The following is a 22,998-nucleotide window of genomic DNA, read 5'->3' on the forward strand; positions in this document are numbered from 1 at the left end:
CAGAGGGAGCAGGGAGGGGGCAAAGGGGAGAGAGAGAAGAGAGGAGAGTGGAGAATAGGAAGGAAAGGGAAAAAAATGGGGAGGGTTAGAGTTTCAAACAGGGTAAGATGCGAGAGAGCATCAGGCAAACAAAAAGATAAAGTGCTGGAAAATATTACTCCCTGTGTTTGCCGCAATTTTCTCTTAATCAATCTGCAGTATGCCTCATCAGATTTCACTCCATCTCTCCAACACATGCCACGCTGCTCACCAGTGTAACGAATCAGCAACACTTGTACGCTAACATGTTCGCACAGGTACTACATATATTTTCAGCACTTGAGGTAGTGCCTGAGGCATTGTGCTTAATGCAATAGAACCCACTGTGCAGCAGATTCAAATGCACAATAAAATACAATGGATAAAAAGTCAGCCATATGGTGGGCATTGCAGCATCATTCTACACTGCAAAAAGTGGTAACCTGCAATTGTTAACTTATGAGGCTATTATCTAACACCTTATGTATTCAGGTTGATTCAGTGATGTTAAACAAAATTTTTGACTTGAATAAAACCAGTTAATTGAGATGATACCACATGAAGCACATTTATAACTTCATATTTATTTTCTGTGTACACTTGTCTTTATGGTATATGACATGCAGTATGCATGTTCTGTGTCTTTAAGCTCAGTCTGGCTAGATCTTCTACATTTAGGTCATGTGTGACAGAAATGCATTGGTTTCTGAGCATCTGAAAAGTATACACACTCTCATGCACACTGCCAAAAATCAACAGTTTGCCAAAATAAAAACTTAGAAACATTTTCAGCTGGGTATCATTTCTCAAAGTTGAACTAAATCTGTAATAATGCTGCATTGTCCTCCCATGGCCTCTTTAGCAAGCCACAATATAGTCCCACAGCCTTGGTGGAGGTGTAGTCATTTAAATATGATTTATGACATGCTGGTACAGTGAGTGGGGGTGGTTACTCTTGGCTTGGTTTTGAGAAGGAACAGTAACAAAGACAGACACAAACAGGAGAGAAGGGGGTGATAGCTGCCCTGACCCACACAACGAGGGAGAGCTATGATGGTATAGCCCCATTCCATGTCATTTGCAGTCAGTGGGTAGGAGAGCCCCTTGTTCTAGTGCCAAAATGTCTGCCGCAGACAGCATCATCAGTACAGTTTGGGATAAAGATGGTCAGACATTGATGTGAAGCAACATGAAAGACAGCTTTTGAACAAGGGTGCACAAGTATGGATCAGCTATACCGTACATTAGCTTTACAGCAGATTATTCTGGGCATGCAAAGGGAATGCTTAGTAACCTCCATTTCCACACACAGCCCTATAACACAGAGGGATAGCAACAGCTGTTAGTGGCACTTTCTCTTCTGGCTGGAGGCAGTCTGGGAGTTATTTACAAAAGCTTCCATCTTTCTTAATATTTTTTCTCTCTCTCTCTTTTATTTATCTCTCCTCTCCTATTGAACTATAGTAATATTTTTATGATTCTCTCTATATCTGCATATGTTTCCCTCTGTCTAACTCTTCCCCCCTTACCTTTTCTATCTTACCTCTTTGTTTGTCTTATTAAGGTGAATTATTATATTACTGAGGTATATATATTTATATATGCAACTTTTAAAATATGTCTTTGATAATTAGGTTTAAAAAATATTTTTACGGAGTGTCAGAAATCACAGCATGATTTAAGCTGAAAATTCTGTCATCATTTACCCACCCTTATGACCCTCCAAACTCATAAACTAATATTCTCACGTGGTGCCAAATAATGCCAAAAATTAACTTTTTCATTAATGGGCCAATATTTGTCCCCTGGAATTGTGAATCAGGGACATTTTTATCTTTCTTTTTAGGGCCAATTTTTTTCTAAAAAGGAGGGAACATGCACAAGCATCCAATATTTCTTACGGCAGATGACGGAGCAAAGCATTAAAATACAAATGAAGAGATTCGAACACCGTTTCCCATTTACTGATTCAAAATAGTAACGTTTTGATCAACCTGATCTTTGTGCCAGTCAGTGTTGCTATTTTAATATAATAGGCCTAAAATCGAAAAATATCTGATGTTACAAATAAAAAATAGAGGAATTCATTCGGGAGACATTTTTGGCCCCAAATTCAGGGGCATCTTTTGTCACTTTTAGTGACATTTCTGCCCTGAGCAATTGATAATTTCTGTTCCTGGCATAACTTTTATATATGGCGATCACTCACAGGCATTCTTTGGTGGTTTGGAGTCCGATTCAAATGAACAGTCAGATCGCATTTGTATGTTTTTTCATAATTTGCTGTCATTTGCGGGTTAATTCGCTGGGTTATTTCGTCAGATGTTGCGACGAGAAGACATACTGTGTTCAAAATGGCATAAATTATGACTTCACAGTGCAATATGAAGGGAAAACTATAATGATGGCAACACAGTAGGATCGTTTGAAGAGAATTTTCAATAAAAAAATGACTTAAACGTAAAAGTACTGACCCAAAGAGATCCGCTACGGTAACACACACCATCTGCGTGCTACCACAATTTGATAAAGTTGAATGTCAGGGGCGGAGCCAGGAGTTTTTCAAAACGGTGGCCAGGCAGGGGCAATCGATCAGTTTGTGGTGGCACAGAAATGTTCAGGCAGCCGTTTTATATCATTGGACTGTGGGGGCGGGGGGTGTGAGTGGATACAATAGCTTATTTGCAGTCACATGATTCTGATGACGCGCAAAATTCAGATGGAGGGCAGGAAGTGAAAAGCAGAAAGGACGAGATGGAGGAAAGTCTGTACTTTCTAGTTTAGACGCGATTACGAGAGAAAGATATAAACAGAAAATCACAACATATGATGGATGTGATCCTTATATTATGAAGAGGAGTGATTTTTCAACTGGATTTAAATACTTGCCTGCCATCGAGGTGGGAGATATAAGAAATTACTTTGTCCTCCAGACATCTTTCTACTCCAGAAAACAAATGAAAGCATACAAAAGTATGGAGGCATACAACTTTTTTGTTTGTGGTTTGGTCAACGACCACAGTACCAAGGTGTTCCACAATGACTGTCGTTTGGTTTTTGCCAGAGTGAGTAGCATATATTTTTTTCCTGTGGATTAACCTAGCAACAAACATTAAACGCTGCAGCGACTCTCCTTGTTAGCATTACGGTTGTTTACATGATTAGGTTAACCACTCTCAAAGGTCCGCTGAAACCCCACTAAAAACATGTAACTATTACTTTAATGTTACAAAGTACGGAACCAGCTAACGTTACATAAACATAGCGACATAAGTTGTATTAACGTACCTTTGACAAAGTGCTCACTGCACACATGAGCATTACCGACTTTGCTCCTTCAGACCGCAGATGCAATTTACATTCCTTTTTTCCAGCGTTTTTCAGTCAATTTCTTGCATTTTCCCCCTTATGAACTACAACTTTTGGTACGCGATAAAAGCTCCTTGCGGTTTCATGCAAAACATAGACGTTTTGACTTTGTGATAGTGCTTTCCTATGTAGAAAATCATTTCCTGCCCTCCATCTGCATTTCGCACCACAGCAACGCAGTGCCGTGATGTCAAACAAGCTATGACACCCGGGACGGAGAGGTTTGGCGACCTTGGAGTGTATACATGTTAAGTTTGTACATTTGTACAGAGATGATTTCACCTCTAAAGAACTAAATTGTGCCAGAAAATATATATCATATATATATATATAATCATAAGTAATAGGAAGGAATATAAGATTGTGCTTGCCCAGCCTGCTCAATTACAAATTAATATATAATATATAATATAGTGTTGAAGTCATAAGTTTACATACACTTAGATTTAAGTAATTAAAACTCATTTTTTTTAACCATTCCACATATTTCATATTAGCAAACTAGAGTTTTGGCAAGTCGTTTAGGACATCTACTTTGTGCGTGACATGAGTCATTTTTCCAACAGTTGTTTACAGACAGCTTTTTTCACTTTTAATTGACTATCACAATCCCAGTGGATCGGAAGTTTACATACACAAAGTTAACTGTGCCTTTAAGGAGCTTGGAAAATTCCAGAAAATTATGTCAAGCCTTTAGACAATTAGCTTCTGATAAGAGGTGTACTGAATTGGAGGTGTACTTTTGGATACATTTTAAGGCCTACCTTCAAATTCAGTGCCTCTTTGCTTGACATCAAGGGAAAATCAAAAGACCTTAGAAAAAAAAAAATTGTGGATCTTCACAAGCCTGGTTCATTCTTGGGAGCAATTTCCATATGCCTGAAGGTACCACGTTCATCAGTACAAAAACAATAAGATGCAAGTATAAACACCATGGGACTATGCAGCCATCATACCGCTCAGGAAGGAGATGCATTCTGTCTGCTAGAGATGAACATAGTTTGGTGCAAAAAGTGAAAATCAATCACATAACATCAGCAAAGGACCGTGTGAAGATACTGGAGGAAACAGGTAGACAGGTATCTATATCCACTGTAAATCAAGTCCTTCATCGACATAAAATGAAAGGCTGCTCAGCAAGGAAGAAGCAACTCCTCCAAATCCACCATAAAAATGCCAGACTACAGTTTGCAGGTGCACATAGGGACAACTTTTTGGAGAAATGTCCTCTGGTCTAATGAAACAAAAATGTAACTGTTTGGCCATAATGACCATTGTTATGTTTAGAGGAAAAAGGGTGAGACTTGCAAGCTGAAGAACACCATCCCAACCATGAAGCATGGGGGAGGCAGCATCATGTGCTTTGCTTCAGAAGGGACTGGTGCACTTCACAAAATAGATGGCATCATGAGGAAGGAAATTATGTGGATATATTGAAGCAACATCTCAAGACATCAGCCAGAAAGTTAAAGCTTAGTTGCAAATGGGTCTTCCAAATGGACAATTGCTTAAGGACAACAAAGTCAATGTATTGGAGAGGCCAATATCACAAAGCCCTGACCTCAATCAGATAGAGAACTGAAATGGCAGAATGTCTCGGGTTACTTAACTGTAACCTCTGTTCCCTGATAAAAGCGGAACGAGATGCTGTGCTGATTTAGCGCTTTGGGAACGTCTTTAGGAGTGACAAGCTATGAATATGTGTGCAACACGTCAATTAAATTGACTAGAATTTACAGCCTCAGCCGGTGACATCATCAGGATGCGCCAGTACAGGGGCTATAAATAGATGCGCCACAGGTTAGGCTGCTTAGCATTGCTTGTTCTTATTCTCAAAAGTTCATCGTTATAATCATCGTTCATCGTTATATCCTTTGTCATTTTACTGCGTTTGAGGTTTTTCCTCTTTTCTACTGTTTCATCTGCGTGTATTTTACCTGTTGCTGCTGGCACCTAGCTAGAGACTGTGTTTGTAGCCTGCTAGTTTTTTTTCTTTTTCTTATATATCTGTTTTCAGCCTTTAATCCTTAACATCTGCCATTTTTAAGGAGCATCGGGTTTCCCTCGTATTATTCTCTTATCACGATTCAACTGCGAACACATTCCACCTCCATTGGCGTTCTATTTTTATCGCGATTAAACTGTGTGCATTTTTTCATCGCGCACCCGGTTTTTATCCTCTGCTATACACAGATTATTGTATCGATCTCAAAGCACCGCTTATCAAGAACAACCACCACCAACAACAAACAATTTTGTGAGGGATTCACGTCAATCTCAAACCCTCACCGTTCAGGAACAACTAACAACAAACAATTTGCGGTAAGTCATGGCATCCGCTCATGTTATTTCTTCCTGCATTGCATGTCAACATGTTTACAATATACTCCGTCAGCAGTGAGGGATTCACATGTGATAAATGTAAGGAATTAGTCAGGCTGACGGAGAAGGTTAATGAGTTAGAGACTCGCATTCGAACGCTAGTGGAGGTCAGTGAGAAAGAGAAACTGGTAGATACTATTTCGGATGCGAGTAATACAGAGAGCAACACACACACTTTGGTTCTGGCTTTAGAGCCCCTGCAGCAGGGCATTTGGGTGACGTCTCGGCAGCATGTCGGCACTAACGACGTCCGGCTTCGCCAGTCGGAGATCATGTTAGAGAGGTGTGCGAAAATGCAAAAACAATGTCAGACACTGTAATATGCTCTGGTCCCCTCCCTGCTCGTCGTGGTGACGAGGTTTATAGTAGATTAGTGTCACTGAATGGCTAGATGTCTGAGTGGTGTCTAAAGAATAAAATAGGATTTATAGACAATTGGAAGAGTGTTTGGGGTAGACCTGACCTGCTAAAGAGAGACGGACTCCATCCCTACAGGGAAGGTGCCACTCTCCTCTCTAGTAATTTGGCTCATAGTCTTAATAATGATAGTATTTGACTAACTGGGGCCCAGGTCAGGAAGCAAATAAACTGGTTAATCCGAACGTCTGTTAGCTGCCTTGAGACATCACACAGGTCACATAAACTATAACACATAGAGACTGTATCACCTAGATATATCAGAGACTGTGTCTGTTCCCCAATCTACCAAACACAATACCCTCACTAAATTGTTTAGAAAAAATTTTATTAAGGTCAAAACAAACAAATTAAAAGTACACATCATATAAAAATAGGGCTACTAAACATTAGATCTCTTTCTACCAAAGCACTAATTGTTAATGAAGTGATTACAGATCATAGATTGGATGCATTCTGTTTGACTGATACCTGGCTTAAACCGAATGAATATATTAGTTTAAATGAATCTACTCCCCCAGGTTATTGTTATAAACATGATCCACGTCTGAAGGGTCGAGGAGGAGGTGTTGCCACAATTGACAGTGAATTGACGGTGTTACTCAGAGGACAGGATATAAATGTAAGTCTTTTGAAGTAATAATGCTTAATGTGACACCGTCAGATATAAATTAAAAATCTATGTTGTCTTTTGTCCTTGCTACAATTATAGATCACCTGGGCCTTATTCTGATTTCCTTGGTGAATTTGCTCATTTTTTATCAGATCTTGTAGTTACTGTAGATAGAGCTTTAATTGTTGGTGACTTCAACATTCACATCGATAATGAAAATGACACATTGGGATTAGCATTTATCGATATTCTCAACTCTCTTGGAGTCAGACAAAATGTAACAGGACCAACTCATCGCCATAATCATACGCTAGATTTAATTCTGTCATATGGAGTTGATGTTGATAATTTAGAAATTCAGCAGCAGAGCAATGACATCTCGGATCATTACCTCGTCTCTTGTATGCTGCAATCAGCTAATGTTACTCAATATACACCACGCTATCGTTCAGGTAGAACTATTCTTTCGACCACTAAAGATAGCTTCACTAATAATCTTCCAGACCTATCTCATACACTCAATAAACCCCAAAGCCAAGAAGAGCTTGATGAAATAACAACAAATATAAATGCAGTCTTCTCTAGCACTCTTGATATTGTCGCCCCACTTCGATTAAAGAAAATTAAAGTAATAAGCCCTGCACCATCATCACAAATGATCAAAATCATGCTCTCAAGAGAGCAGCTCGGAAAATGGAGCGCATGTGGAAAAATACAAAATTAGAAGTATTTCGTGGTGCATGGAAGGATTGTGTCTGTAGATACAGACAGGCACTAAAAGCTGCCAGGTCAGCCTATTTTAGTAAACTCATAGAAAATAACCACAACAATCCTAGATGTTTATTCAGTACTGTGGCTAAATTGGTTAGGAATAAAGCCTCAACAGAACCAGACATTCCGTCACAGCACAAGACTAACGCCTTCATTAATTTCTTTACAGATAAAACTGAAATAATCCGAAATAAAATTGGAATTATGCAATCATATGTCATAGCACCTCAGAAAACAATGTCCAATAATTTTCCTCACATGCAACTTCAATCCTTCTCTGTCATAGGTCATGAAGAGCTAACAAAACTTATAGAAACATCAAAAGCCACGACATGTTTGTTAGATCCTATACTAACCTATACCATTTCAAAACCTTAATATACCATTTAAAACTTTCTTAATATTATTAACTCCTCGCTATGCTTAGGACATGTCCCAAGAAACTTTAAAATGGCAGTTATCAAACCTCTTATTAAGAAGCCACAACTTGATCCTGGAGAATTGGTTAATTATAGACCGATTTCAAATCTCCCATTTATGTCAGAAATACTAGAAAATGTAGTATCCTATATGTTCATTTCTACAGAGAAATAGTATATACAAAGAATTTCAGTCAGGATTTAGGCCTCATCACAGTACAGAGACTGCACTTATCAGAGTTACAAATGACTTGCTCTTATCAACCGAACGTGGCTGCATTTCTATTCTAGTGCTTTTAGATCTTAGTGCTGCATTCGACACGCTAGATCACGACATTCTCTTGAATAGGCTGGAGAATTATGTTGGCATTTGTGGGGTTCCATTAGCATGGTTTAGGCCATATTTAGCAGACCGCTACCACTTTGTCTATGTAAATGAGGAATTGTCAAACCAAACAAAAGTAAAATATGGAGTGCCACAGGGATCAGTTTTAGGGCCTCTGCTTTTCTCCATGTATATGCTTCCCCTGGGAGATATTATCAGGAATCGTGGAATAAGTTTCCACTGCTATGCCGACGATACACAACTTTATAGTTTTTCAAAACCTGATGAGATTTTACAATTCTCTAAATTAGCAGCGTGTATCAATGAAATAAATGATTGGATGGCCAGAAATTTCCTTCAGCTCAATTTTGACAAAACAGAGGTACTAATTATTTTACCAAAAAACTCAGAAAATAAGCCACTACAATATAATTTGACTCTCGATGGATGTACTGTTACATCATCTTCAACAACGAAGAACTTAGGTGTTATATTTAATACCAATCTGTCCTTTGAAAATCAAATTACCAATGTTTGTAGAACAGCATTCTTCTACCTAAGAAATATTGCTAAATTACGGCACATGCTCTCTGTTGCTGATGCCTTCATGACCTCAAGACTAGATTATTGTAATGCATTACTGGGAGGATGTCCAGCAAAATCAATAAATAAACTTCAATTGGTTCAAAATGCAGCAGCCAGAGTGCTAACGAGAACCAAGGAATATGATCATATTAGCCCCATTTTATCATCGTTACATTGGCTACCTGTTAAATTCCATATTAATTTTAAAATTCTGTTAACTACATACAAAGCTTTGAATGGTCTAGCTGATTGGTCTAGGATTTAGGTTAGACCACACCGAACCTCACCAAAATTACCGGCCAGGTTGAACTGCGTTTCACATCCCTGATCTCTGCCTGCATCACCTCGGTCTAACTTCGATCTTGAAATGGAATGCATAGACTAACAATTGCCAACAAAAGCCTTCATCAGTCAATTAACAAGGACAATTGCACCTATGTGAACATCTGCAGTTAATCCAGGATGGACTTCAAAGACATTGGTCATTAATCTTACAGTTCAAACAAAATCGATGTTTAAACACTGACCCTTAACACTTCCTTAGTTTAATAATTTTAAATCATGACTTTAACTATCTGCGATGGACTGGCGACCTGTCCAGGGTGTCCCCCGCCTTTCGCCCAATGTTAGCTGGGATAGGCTCCAGCCCCCCGCGACCCTGTACACAGGATAAGCGGTTGACGATGGATGGATGGATGGATGGATGGACTTTAACTATACATAAATAATATTTACATTATATTCATTAGGTTAGCCAGAGGGTAACTGGCCCCCACAGTGAGTCTGGTTTCTCCCAAGGTCATTTTTCTCCATTAATCAACATCTTGAGTTGATTGAGTTGGAGTTTTGTGTTCCTTGCCACAGTCGCTTTCATCTTGCTCACTGGGGTTATTAATAAAATTATTATTGAATTACTTATTTTTGAACACGATAAACAATCGTATTTTATCTAATTACACAATGATGATTCATCAACATTATAGACATTAATTGTATCGTCTGTTAATGCATGATCTTCTGTAAAGCTGCTTTGAAACAATGTATGTTGTGAAAGGCGCTATACAAATAAAATTTACTTGACTTGACTTGACTAGCCCTGATACCTACTGTCGAAGCTTGACCGTGCCTCGTAGGCCAGGGAAATAGCATCCATCACCCAATGTGACACAGTTTGCTTGGTGGCGGGCCGCCCCTTTGTTACGACCCCCATGACAAACAAATAGTTGCCCTGAAGTCTTTCTTGCTCCAGCGTTATAAACGATGGGGAGCAGAAGGCTTCGAGAGTGACCGAATATATGGTCGAGAAAGGAAACTTAGGCAGGTAGTCAGGATGAGGGTACAATATTGCTTTAGCCATTCCTGGGGCAAAACCTAAGCAGGATGGCAAGATTGACAGAGCCTGCAGATCCCCAATTCTTTTTAGAGAAGTAATTGTGATAAGAAAAACCATCTTGAGAGTCAGAAATTTATCAGACGCTGACTCTAGAGGTTCAAAGGGGGTCTCAACCAGACCCTCAAGCACTATTGCTAAGTCCCATGAAGGGATCCTGGTCCTAGCAGGAGGTCTCAAATGCATGGCTCCACGAACAAAGCGAGCAAGCAGGGGATGTTTCCTCAAAGGCATCCCGTCAATCAAGGCATGGCAAGCTGATAGAGCGGCCACATAAACCCTGAGAGTGGCGGGGCATGTGCCTGCTGATCATTTTTCCTTTAGAAAATCCAGAACTGAAGCAATTATGTGCATTATGTGCACTGCACCATCTTTCAAAGACACCCCATTTATTGGCATAACTTCTTCTAGTAGAGGGAGCCTTAGCACTTAGAATGGTCTCGATAACTTCAGGTGAAAGCCCAGTGTCCCTCAGTTGGTACACTTCAGGGGCCAAACATGAAAATTCCATAGCTCGGGCCGGGGATTAAATATTGTCCCCTGCGCCTGAGACAGAAGGTCCCTCCTGTCCAGAATTGCCCAAGTTGAGCAGTCGAGGAGAGACATTATCTACGAGAACCATACGCTGTTCGGCCAACGTGGCACTATCATTGAGAGACAGGACCCTTGCTGGCGAACTCTGGCCAAGACTCCAGGGAGCAGAGAAACTGGAGGAAACACATACAGGTGCATTCTGTGCCATCGCGTCCAGACCCAGGGGGGCTGGGTGACTCAGAGAGAAGTAGAGGGGACATTGTGCTGTCTGTTGGGAGGCGAAGAGGTCCACTTCTGCTCTGTAAAATCTCAACCAGATTTGTTCCACTACCTCAGGGTGGAGTTTCCACTCCCCTGTCGGTATTTTCTGTCTGGACAGTAAATTTGCACCCACATTCAGGCATCCAGGAATATAAACTGCTCTGATTGACAAGAGCTTGCCCTGTGCCCAAAGGAGAATCTGCCGTGCCAGTCTGTTCAGCTGATATGAACGTAGACCTCCTTGATGGTTTAAGTAAGAGACTACTGCTGTGTTGTCCACCCGTATCAGGACATGGCAGTCTTCAGAGCCAGAAATACAGCCATCAACTTGAGCAATTCTTTTCCTTGTCTCCCATTCCCCTTGAGCTGGATGACCACTTAGCATCTGTGTGTGCCTAACAAATTCTAACTCCTAACAGAGGAAAGTAGAAAGTTCTGTCAACAACACACAGAGTGATCTGAAGACAAAAGATGCACATGTGGCCCATCTATTTATAGCCCCTGTACCGGCGCATCCTGATGATGTCACCGACGGAGGCTATAAATTCTAGTCAATTCCATTGATGTGTTGCACACATATTCACAGCTGGTCTCTCCTAAATACGTTCCCAAAGCGCTAAATCAGCGCAGCATCAAATTGTAGATTTTTGATAGGGAACTGAAAAAGCATGTGCAAGCAAGGAGGCCTACAAACCTGACTGAGTTACACCAGTTCTGTCTGGAGGAATGGGACAAAATTCTAGCACCTTCTTGTGAGAAGCTTGTGGAAGGCTACCCAAAATGTTTGACCCAAGTTAAACAATTTAAGGGCAATGCTACAAAATACTAACAAAGTTTATGTACACTTCTTACCCACTGGGAATGCGATGAAAGAAATAAAAGCTGAAATAAATAATTATCTCTGCTATTATTCTAACATTTCACATTCTTAAAATAAAGTAGTGATCCTATCTGACAGGGAATGTTTTCTATGATTAAATGTCAGGAATTGTGAAAAACTGAGTTTAAATGTATTTGGCTAAGGTGTTGTCATGTGTATTTTGTTGGTTCATGTTTTTCATGTCTTTTATTTTGAAGTTCTAGTTCCTGTTTCATGTCATGTGGTTCCCTTATCATGTGATTTAATGTTTCCCTCCATGTGTCTTGTTTTCATTGGTTGTTTGTCTTGTTATCTTGTTTAGAGTTATTTGTGTTTATTGGTTATCCTTGACATGTGTTCTCCTATGTTCATGTTTTTAACCCTCATGTTTTCCATTGTCAGGTATTATTGTGTGTAACTTTGGTTGTGATTTCAAGTTTATATCAAGCCAAGTTTATGTTTGATTCATGTTTGTAGTTAGGGTTTTTTGGATCACACATTTAAACAAATAAATTTGCACTTGGGTTCTTTACACTTTCATCATCATCATCATTGTCAGTGCCAGCAACAACGTTACAGGTGTACGCAAACTTCTGACTTCAAGTGTGTGTGTGTGTGTGTGTGTGTGTGTGTGTGTGTTTTCAACCGAGATCCCCTATAGTGCTTTTCACAACACATCGTTACAATGCAGCTTTATAGAAAATTATGCTATAACAGAAAATGAAGCTTCAATATCTGTAATAATGTAAATGAGTCATCATTCTGTGGTTTGATATGTTATCTCACATACAGTATATAGTGAAGAAATAATAATCTGCAAAGTATTTATTTTCTTTGGTCATGTGTTATCTTGCCTAGGGAACCAAGTGTGCCAGTGTCCCCTAAAAAAATAGCTACATGACATCTCTTATTTCTATTGTATTTACATTTACATTTATGCATTTGGCAGATGCTTTTATCCAAAGCGATTTACAGTGCACTTATTACAGGGACAATCCCCCCGGAGCAACGTGGATTAAGTGTCCTGCTCAAGGACACAATGGTGGTGGCTGTGGGGATCCAACGACCTTCTGATTACCAGTTATGTGCTTTAGTCCACTACGCCACCACCACTCCATATATTCCATGTATTCTTCTCTATCTCTCTTATGTTAGATTAGTTCCTATCTCTTTCTGCTATTCTTTCTGTCTCTGTATGCACGGATGCTTTAGACCTGTCCAGTGTGGTGCCTTGTCTGCAAAAGGTAGCAGATGAAACAAAGCACTGAGGTTTTTGGTGGAGAATCGATGTCACCATGCTTGGTGCAGGTCTCCCCATTTCAGAGCCCAGCTAGCCACACTTCTAAGTCACTCTCAATATAACTGCTCATCACGCAACAGCCGTCTTCAATCACCAAACAAATTTCGGGAAAACTTCCAATCTAGTTGATGGACATTATTGCTAAAGCATATTTAAACTCAACCAGCCTCATATTCACACACACATCTGCATACACAAGCAACTGTAAGCACATACAATCAACATTTATCTTAAATGGTCTTAAAAATGCTAAATTCTGACATTATTTACTCATGCTCATGTAATTCCAAAGCTGTATGACTTTTTCTTTCATGGAATAAGGCCTACTAAAAGAGATTTTAGGCAGAATGTTAGTCTCAGTCACCATTCACTTTTATTGTAAAGTAAAGACAGCAGTGTAAACACTCTATACAAATATCTTGTGTTCTACAGAAGAAATAAAGTAATTCATATTTGGAACGACATGAGGGTGAATAACTAAACTATGTTTGGGTGAACTATTCTTTCAATATTCGTCATTCATGTGGGTGTATCAGATCAAGCTGCAGTAGGGTTGAAGGAGTTGAAATGGGTGATGGGTAGAAAAATTAAAGCAGAACCTGAATATCTGATGTGTGCAGTGGAGAATAGATACTGAAGCAGTCTAAAACAGATCATTATAACACATGCCATTATGGCATTTAGTGTGTGAACCGAATACAGAATCCTAAATTCACAACAAAAAACTACTGACATCTGAACACAGAACAACCTCTCAGCACACCTGTGGTAGGATATATGCTGATCTGTGCCCTTTTCCAACCCTGTGGTGGTGAAAGATGAAGAAAGAGACAAAGAATGGGATGAGAAGCAGAAAGAAAGAGAAAGACACAGAGGGGGAGTGAGAAAAGAGCTGTAACGCAATGCGGATGCTGGCTGTCTGTGCCACCAGACACACAGCGGGAGATGGTGGGTGGGTGTGTGTGTGTTTGGGGGGGTTAGACTTGTATGCTGATGCAGAGATATGAGGTACAAACAAATAAACACACACACACACTAACAGACACACACAACCACAAATAAGCAGCAAAACCTTTTTGCTTTCTTAAATTATATCGGTATTTATGATGATATTTATAAAAAGTTCAACAAAAAAGATAATTTCATATTCTTCTTAAGTTAAAAATTGCTTTGTGATCAAATTAATTCTGTTGAAATTAAAAAAATTATGTAATAAAAATTATATTTTTTATTAAAAGTTTAAATATATATATATATATATATATATATATATATATATATATATATATATATATATATATATAAAGATAAACTGTAAAGAGCATGGAGGCATCGATTGTAAGTACAGTCCTGGCTATCAAAAATTTTGCATTTCATTGAATAGGATGACTGCAGCAATAAACCAGACTTAAAATATTTGTATAAAGCTGATACATGTTTATACAATGCCTCATGCAAATGGTCAGAGAGAATCAGTTGGCCTGACACTAAAACATTGACAAAACATTCATTTAAGTGAATAAGCAGCTTTTCAATCTAAATATGAAAGACTTTTAAGGGCTGCCAGCTTTTGTGCAGTTTACATTCTTTAGGCACCGCCAAACACAATCAAATTACTTTGACATACTACTTGACATAATGCACATACTGCCTTTATACAACCTGAATAAGAATAAGATTTTTGCCCTAATATCAAAGGTCTTATTAGAAAAAAATAAATTATGATCCAAAGTGAATTTTCTTGATAAAAAAAAAAAAAATGATCATGCCTGGTAACATGTGCATGTAAAATGGCTAGAGAAATAGCATTGTAGTTTAGCGTAAAACTGACAATTTACACAAGGTTTATTTCTATTTCTTCTGCTCCAAACTTTCTGCAAACTTCTCTGTCTGCTTGTATGAATGCCAAATGTAACACATCATAAGAAAGTATTTCACTGCTGTTCAAATGCACTTTGGATTGCATCATTTATATGTATAAATGTTTTCCATCTGAATGGACTAAATATTAAATGAAACAAATGACAATAAAATGCAAATGAATCTCTTCAGTAATCAAAATACTATTTGAACGTAACTGTATACTAAATACCAATTATTTAAATTGTAACTGTAGTGGAATATAGTTACTTATATTTTGTATTTTAAATACTTAATCCCGTTACATGTATTCCGTTACTCCCCAACCCTGTATATAATAACCAGAAAAAGTCATTTTTAAGGACTAGATCAAATAATAATAGATCTTTAAGGTAACAATTGCATGAAACCATGTAGTTTTACATGAAAAGATTGACAAAAACAGAGAGAATTTTAAAATAAAGTGTCAGTTTAGAGCACTGCTTCCACAGCTTTCAACATAAGTAATTTAATATCTTAGTTTATCTTTAAATATATATTTTAATCTTAGTCAACTCTATAAGGCTACTACAACCATTTTTTTTATTTAATCATTGCTTCTGGTTGTCCACTTGAGATCATCCCATGCAGCTTCAGGCGTCATGGTGGTTTCTGATAGCTGTAAGTGTGCAGCCGCAGGGAAAGCTAGAAGGTTGTACAGTTATCTCCAAGCTGTTTATTATGCGAAAACATACAACCAACTACCTCACACTGCAACGCACATGCAGAGCCACGCATTTCTCCATGAAAAGCCCATTAGATAGGATGCCGAGGGTCTTATTACTTATTATTAGTTGCCAGATAAATTGGTGCATCTCTTTTTGTTACCATCCGTGTGACTAGCCTGTTTTGTCTAGATTGATATACTGACTGATCTGTCTATGACACCTCTGAATTTGAGTATGTCTCTAGCATGTGTAGGCTACTCTTAAAAGATTGGAACACAAATGTGACTTTCTGTCATCCCAAAATCATCCTACTGTTGCACAAGAAAGACTTTTTTCCTTCATGCACCTATACATGATCACTTGCACCAGAAGAATTAAACATATATTGCATATGTCCAGTCATTCTTATTTGTATAGCACTTTTCCCAACACACATCATTTCAAAGTAGCTTTACAGAAAATTATGCTTAAACAGAAAAAGCTGTAATATAGTAATGTCTTCGAGTCATAATAGTGCGGTTTAATAAAAAAGCATGACTGTAAATTGCGCCTTAAAATAAATAATATTATTATATTTATATTTAGACATTTACTGTATATGTCAAAACTATTGCATGTTAATAATATTTGCACTACCATACTACCTCACTACTGTATAAACAATCATAGATCCGTATGTATTTAGTTCTATATTTGTCTTATTAGCTATTTATTTATCTGTTTGTCTGTTATTTATAATTTTCTCGCCCTATACTATATATTTAACTTTTGCTAAAAAAAGACAATATAGAACTTGAACTTAAACATAAACCTGAATGAGATTATTCTTTTATGGCTTACTTTTCTTCTATTGTTTTTAAGTGTCAAAGGAATTTATTTTCATTATAATATAATTTATATACAGTATATATTTATTATAAAATAATATAATGAAGTTAACAGTTTTCCTATGTTAACTATTATATTTAAAACTACTATATTAGTCACACACCTAAACCTAATTCCCAGACTTACCCTGAATCTTACTAAAAATTCTCAAACAACACAATGACCATTTACAAATGCTATTGTGTATTTAGAAAAAAAATATGAACTCAAAACCCTCATCAACGTCATTCTATAATCATTGTTGTGGCATTGTTGCCCTCTGTTGTTGGAACCCTGCACTGAACCCCTCTGCCACGCCTCCTGCATTCATTCTGTCTCTCCTCATTAGTGGCTTCATACATACAGTTTAATATACAGATGACACAGGCAAACACACATGCATACAAACATACTGTATATACACCCCCCCCCCCAACACACACACACACACCAACCAGAGTCTGACCTCTTTCACTCTCTGCAACTACTAAATTATTAATGCTGCCCTAATAATATGTTTGCTTTAATCATCATTACACTCTTCTCTTTATCTCACACACTGCCTAAGAAAAATTTAAGTCATAATCATTTTCTATTTTATTCTCTGAAAATAAAACTCTACATAAACAGTTCAAACCCATATAAAGTGGAGTCAGCTTGAGTGCATGCTGTCATTAAAGAAAAACTATAACAAGAAATTCTAAAAATTCACATTCATTTTTTATTTCAACTTTCCACTTAAACTTAAGATGGTAATATAATACAAATGAAAAGTGAAATAGAAGCATGTGTGTGTGTGTGTGTGTGTGTGTGTGTGTGTGTGTGTGTGTGCGAGAGAGAGAGAGAGAGAGAGAAGAGTGCTGTGTAAATCACTGCTGTGAGCTTGTATTCCATCAGTCTAGACAGATTTTGCAGGTCTGGCAATATAAAGCCTGAGTCTGTCTGCTAAGCGAGAAGCTTGTGCTAATTCAGCAGGAAAGAAGCAGTATAGCACTCCTCTGAGACCTCTAATTTTCAAAAACGTACACACAGACCTGTAACTGGCCATAGGTTAAAGCCGTATTACTTTGCATACCAACTACTCACGTGGCATACATGCAAAGGAATCCAAACGTGATTATCTACAGAATACTTGCGTAAGACACACGTGTCTACAGTATACCTTCTTTGTTTGTGTTTGATCTCTGTATTTGTTAATGATGCAGATCCATCCAAGCAGTTTCCAGCCTAATGAGTTTACAGCTTCAGCAAATGAGTTTATGACCCTCTGTGTTGTCACAGATGTAAATAGATGAGAAAAACTGGTTAATGTTCGCCTCTTGCTTGTTCCTTTCCTTCTTTAGAAAGTGTTTGTTTAATTGTGTTTCTCCTGGTATTATTATGTTAAAGTTAAACATAATAAACCAAAACAAAGCCAATGTATTGTTATTCTACAGACTTGGTTTAGGGTTTTTCCCAAATCCTTAAAAGCAGACCAAATTTGTTAAATGTAAGACCTCCAAGACATCCCGGAACATGGGAGTGGTGGATGACCAGCTAAACTTCACTGCCAACATCTCAACAACCACCTGGTCTTGCAGATTTGCTCTTTTCAATATCTGGAAAATCAGAACATTCCAGTCTGAATATGCTACACAGCTCCTGATCCAAGCACTGGTCATGTCAAGATTGGACTACTGTAATGCCCTGTTGGCCGGTCTGTAAGCTAGTGCGATTAAGCCGTTGCAGATGGTCCAGAACGCTGCAGCGTGTCTGACCTTCAATCAACCAAAGAGGGCTCATGTCCAGAGGTGGGTAGTAACACACTACATTTACTCTGTTACAGTTACTTGAGCAACATTTTGGAAATAAATACTTTGAGTATATTTAAAGGTGGTTACATTTCACTCTTACTCAAGTAAATTTCTAATACAAAAATTACTTTTACTTTGTTCCAATGGGCGACGTTCCTGTCATTACATTACTGGTTTTAATTTAATAAGTGTAAATAAATAAGTAATGTACTACTGCAGCAGCAACAATTGCGCCAAATAAACACTTTCTCCACTCCACACCACGTAAAAGAGTAGTTTTGTCATGCAGTGCCTTCATTTTACACCAAGACAAGTTGATACGTTTTGGCAATTATGATAATGTGGGCTTGCCTGTGTCATTTTTAGTGTGATTCTGTAACTATGGGCTCTTATGACCTCAGTTTAATAATTATAAATTTGTATATCAGTGTTCCAATACATCAGTTCCTAAATCCATGTAAAACATCTGCATTAAGTGTAAATGTCTTATGCTTTGCGGATCGCATGCTTGACTTCTGGAGTACGAGCTGACAGAATGTCTGCTCCTGCATACCATTTCTCCGTTTGACAGATGCGGCTTATTTTTCTCATGGACAACGGAGCTCTGAACTTAAAGAAGCCCAACACACTTTCAAACACAGAGATAAGTGGCAGTTTACCCTCAGTGTACAATACTAATGATCTACATTTTTCGACACTGTTTACTGTAACTACACTAATCTAAGAATCCTTACAGGACTTCAAATAGCAAATAGTGACAGTAGGCATTAATAAAGCATGATCTTGTTTCGTTTTATTCAGAATTACATATAATTGGGCCTGTGGGGCATTGTACATGTTTTTCACCAGTAACTACATTGTAATGGAAAATGAGGAAAAAAACATGCAATGACAGTAATTTAACTATTAGGGTAACATTCTGACATCTCTTTAATTGTGTAGCATTGAAGAAAGTAATATGGTTTGAAACAACATTAGGATGTGTGATGAGAATTTCCATTAATAATAATATTTATTATTAATATTATTAGTAGTATAATTATTATTATTCCATAATACATGTTAAATATGTAATGGAATATTGGGGCGTAATAGTTACGTTTTATGTGGAAGTAACTAGTTACTCGCTACTTGAGAATTCTTTCAATTGGATACTTTCTTACTCTTACTCGAGTAGTTTTTTACAGTACTACTTTTAATTCTACTTGAGTAATATTTTTTTTAAAGTAATTGTACTTTTACTTGAATAAAGATTTGGGGTACTATTCCCACCTCTGCTCACGTCACCCAACTCTGGCCTTCAGGACAGCCAATGGAACAGCACCCTCTTACTTCAATTCACTCCTCCAGATTTATATCCCAACTTGCTCCCTGCGGTCAATAAATGAGCAATGCCTGGTGGTCCCGTCGCAAAGAGGCGCAAAGTCAATTTCATGATCATACACTCTCTCTGTTCCTCTGTGGTGGAATGATTTTCCAACCTCCACACAATCTGCTGCTATGATCTCAGCATTCAAGAAACAGCTGAAAACACATATGTTCCATTAGCTCTAAACCAATCCACTCTAAATGCACTTACTATTTAACAAATAAAAAAAATATATATCTCTTTTGCGCTAGCATCTTTACTACTCCAGCCGCTGTGAGAACTTGGCAGTGCGATACTGCAGATATTGTTTAATTTTGTATGACAAATTGCTTGTTATGTTCCTCATTTGCAAGTCGCTTTAGATAAAAGCATCTGCTAAATGTAAACATAAATCTCCAACCTTCTTTCTTTGTCTAATTGTTTGTCTCAACTTCAAAATTCTACTTTTTTTATTTTCTTTTGGGCAGGCTTAGAAAATTATCATATTTTTACAGATCATATTTTTGCATTATTTTTCAGCAGAATGTACAAAACTAAAAGATGAGAAACATGTAACAAAACTGTGACAAACCAGTCATGCATAATGTTACCATGGCAAAATCAGAGTGTGGAGGTGAGGGTGTGATCGAATGCACGTCTGGGGAGATAGGAAGTGGCAAGGATGTTCACCTGAGATAAAAAAGGCCCAGTCAACAGAGAGAGGAAGAGGGGCCACGAGAGTCTGTTACTATGTGAGTGTTTTTGAATGATTGCTAAAAGAAAACTGAACTTTATTTGTGTATGCTGAAAAGCCATTGTTTGTTGTGTGTAAGCTGAAAAGTCATTGCTGTTTCCTGATAATTAAAATCTGACTTGTGGATTATGGAAACCGGCTCCCGTTTTCCTGTTTATTCGCCCGACAACGAACCTTGTCGCACAGGGCTTACATTTGTATGTTGCCAGGTAGATTATTCATCCTACGTCCTATTAATCTGCAGATTCTTGCACTGTATTCTTCAAATATCCAATTCCTTCCTGAGTAGTTTTTGCTGTCTGTCTTTACCCTTTAACAACATTTCACCTGTATGTGTGGCCAGTATACCCAGCAGCATCATGCCCAATTTTCTGAATGGGCACTCGTACAGTGGCAATTTTACTTACATGTGTAAGATGTTAGTTGTGCAGTATAATTTTTAGTACGCAAGGAGACAAAGGTTTCAATAATTTTTTCAATGCTAAATTTCTCCTTGACCTTGACATCATGCATTTTCAATGAATTAAAAAGAGCAGCCTTAACATTTTGATAACTAATTTTGTGTTCCATGGGAAGAAAATCATGAGTTTGTAGCAACATGAAGGTGGGTAGACATTTTCAGTTTAAAGTAAAGAGCAGTGGATTTATTTGACTGATCAAATTTAGACATGCAAATCTGTGATTTCTTCAACAGCATTTTAGACAAATACTTTAAAAGTTATAAAAGTTATAAAAGATTAAAAAAAAAACATTTTTAAATCCAGTTGACTCAAAAGTCAGAGGTATAATATGATGCTTCTGAGTCTACCTGGCTTCTGTTACCATATCTCCATATACATTTCAGTAGATTACAGAACAACAGTTTGTGTTCTCTGAATTTGTGCAATTGTTTAGTTTGATTGTGTTAATGTGTGATAGTATGAGTCAAGCTGTGATTTCGAAATGCATGTGTGAATGCATAATTTTCACATGTGTACATATATAGGTTACCACTTATAAATGTGAACACACTTACTTTCTTATCAATGATAATCAGAGATGAGCTTGTTAAAGATTGGAGTATCTTATTGCTAACTTTTATATTAATCTGCATGACTATAAAAGTATATATAATATCAGATGGGTAGCACAGTCCTAACGGAACCTTAATCCACCATAAAAGCTAAATTAAATTACATTTAATCTATACTATTAAAAAAATCATACACAGTACAATGTTTAACAAAAACAACAAAAAATCCTGAGTGCCTTAGGTGTTAAACTAGTAAAGTCACTTCCTCATTACATACCAAAGAATGATCAAATTAAGGTTACAGATGGAAATAAAATGAATCACAGAAATCATATCAGCTTTTAACACATTTTGTTCTAGGGCAAATTTCAGCAGTAATCCCTTTCTGCCTCTTTGCAAACCCTTTGCTACATTTCAAGGTGGCAAATAAAGTGGTTAAATGGGTTGCTATGGGAACACATTCCCTGGCAACCCTGGGCAGCCTGGCAATGTGCCAAGCGATTGCTAGGGCAGATTTGTCAACCATGTCAGAGAGGTTAGTGCGTATTCCAGGCATGTTGGTGGGACTGAGCTCTGCTGAATAGGAAACAGAGATTCTCACATTGCTTTGGTCAGCTTCAAAACATGAAGGTCAGCAGTAATTAAAAGCATACATAGCAGCCATATCACCCTGCAGCTCTTGCCTGGTTGCCCACTAAAGCTAAGCAGGGTTGAGCCTGGCCAGTATCTGGATGGGAGTCCTCCTGGGGTAAACTAAGGTTGCTGCTGGAAGACGTATTACTGAGGCCAGCAGGGGGTGCTCACCCTATGGTCTGAGTGGGTCTTAATTCCACAGTATAGTGATGGGGACAGTATACTGTAAAAAGCACCATCCTTCGGATGAGACATTAAACGGGTCCTGACTCTCTGTGGTCATTAAAAATCCCAGGGCACTTCTTGTAAAGAGTAGGTGTGTACCCTGGTGTCCTGGCCAAATTCCCCCATTAGCCCTTATATATAATGTCCTCCTAATAATCCCATGCCTGAATTGGCTACATCACTCTACTCTCTATCAATAGCTGGTGTGTTGCGTGTACTGGTGCATTATAGCTGCTGTCACATCATCCAGGTGGATGCTGCACACTGGTGGTGGTTGAGGAGATTCCCCCTAAACTATGTAAAGCACTTTGAGTGCCTAGAAAAGCACTATATAAATGTAAGGAATTATTAATAATAATTATACAATGAAATTCCAAGGATAGTCAGGAAGAGCCACAATCAGAAATATTCATAGAGCAACTTAATGTCCAATTAGGTGCTGGTTTTTCAATTAATGCAGCCCTTTTGAAAGTGAAGAGTGAGAAAAGAGTGAGAAACAACTTAGGAATGTGAGGCAGTTCAAAGACATTTTCTATAATCAATGCTGACTCACCAG

General features: G+C 38.0%; 1 protein-coding gene across 2 annotated transcripts in view; it reads right to left on the minus strand.

Moving 5' to 3' along the window:
• Positions 1-22,998, minus strand: part of spaca6 (sperm acrosome associated 6) — a 91,567-nt gene that overhangs the window by 12,961 nt on the left and 55,608 nt on the right. The gene's annotated exons all lie outside the window — the stretch shown is intronic.

This window comes from Xyrauchen texanus, chromosome 15 (genome assembly GCF_025860055.1).
Source record: "Xyrauchen texanus isolate HMW12.3.18 chromosome 15, RBS_HiC_50CHRs, whole genome shotgun sequence".
NCBI classification, from domain to species: Eukaryota; Metazoa; Chordata; class Actinopteri; order Cypriniformes; family Catostomidae; genus Xyrauchen; species Xyrauchen texanus.